This window comes from Typopeltis vanoorti, chromosome 23 (genome assembly GCF_054136105.1).
Source record: "Typopeltis vanoorti isolate ZY-2024b chromosome 23, IOZ_Tvanoo_1.0, whole genome shotgun sequence".
Lineage (NCBI taxonomy): Eukaryota > Metazoa > Arthropoda > Arachnida > Uropygi > Thelyphonidae > Typopeltis > Typopeltis vanoorti.
The window spans coordinates 66268615-66270018 of record NC_143571.1 but is presented as its reverse complement, the minus strand read 5'-3'; positions in this window follow the sequence as shown (position 1 = coordinate 66270018).

Below are 1404 nucleotides of genomic sequence, written 5' to 3'. Positions count from 1 at the left end.
TCAGATCTTATATTTCTATCGTCTAAGGCACTTTGTACTGTATCAATCCACCTATATCTTGGTCTTCCTCTGGGTTGTCTTGCTGCCAACCTGGCAGAGAACACTTGTTTTGCTAATCTTTCTTCGCCCATTCTGTTTAAGTGACCATACCACCTGAGATTAGCTCTGCTAACGCATTCCTGGATGCTGACAATGTCAAGTTCTTTCCTAATATCCTCGTTTTTAATATGATATTGCCATTGATGCCATCTGTTCACGCCTATAATCTTTCTCAGGACTCTAGGCATGAACAGATAGCATCAATGGCAATATCATATTAAAAATAAGGATATTAGGAAAGAACTTTACACTGTCAGCATCCAAGAATGCGTTAGCAGAGCTAATCTCAGGTGGTATGGTCACTTAAACAGAATGGGCGAAGAAAGATTAGCAAAACAAGTGTTCTCTACCAGGTTGGCAGCAAAACGACCCAGAGGAAGACCAAGATATAGGTGGATTGATACGGTACAAAGTGCCTTAGACGATAGAAATATAAGATCTGATAATGTTGGAGTCTGAGTCAGACTGAGTCTCTACTTTTACTTTATTCCATGCTTTGATCACAAAATTGCACAACATATCAAGTGATGCAACACACATAGATCCACCATTTGTAAATGATTTCTCACCAGTCAACATCCAATTATTCCACTCTTCTCACATGTGATCTTTAAATGGTTTGTTCAAGCAGACGTCTAGTGGTTGCATAGAAGTTAAACCACCTGATAACAGCAATTTTTGTGTTATTTTTTTCTAGAGGACTCTTAGTATTCTAAGTTAAATGACTACGAAACATATCCCATACTAATAAAGTGCATTTCTTCATTATACTGCCTGGTCACGTGTTCCATACATTATTTATCCATAATTTCACACCATTTTCGTCCATCCATCCTTTTTCGTGAAAATGTACAAAAACACTTGAAGGAAATTTTATCTTAGGTTTAGTTTTACGTTTGAAGATGATCATTCGTTTTAACTTGGTTCCATCAGTCAAACATGACAACACAACCGTAAACCTTGTGTTTTCATGACCTGTACTTCGAACTAGCACACTCTTACTACCTTTAGACTCCACTGTTTTATTGCTTATCATATCAAAGCTCATAGGAGTTTCATCCGTATTTCCAATATTTGACAATAGAAATTTATGTTCTTGACTCAACTGAATAATAAATTTATGAAAACTGGTAAGTTTGCGGTCAAAATTTGCTGGTAGTTTTTGAGCAATTTTCGTTTTTGTTGTATTACCAGATTTTGTCTCATCATAAAACGATTACACCATCCTGAAGTAGCTTGAAATTCTATACTTTCATCCAGATCATTTTTCATCTTGACCATTTTAGTGAACATACTCTAATCATA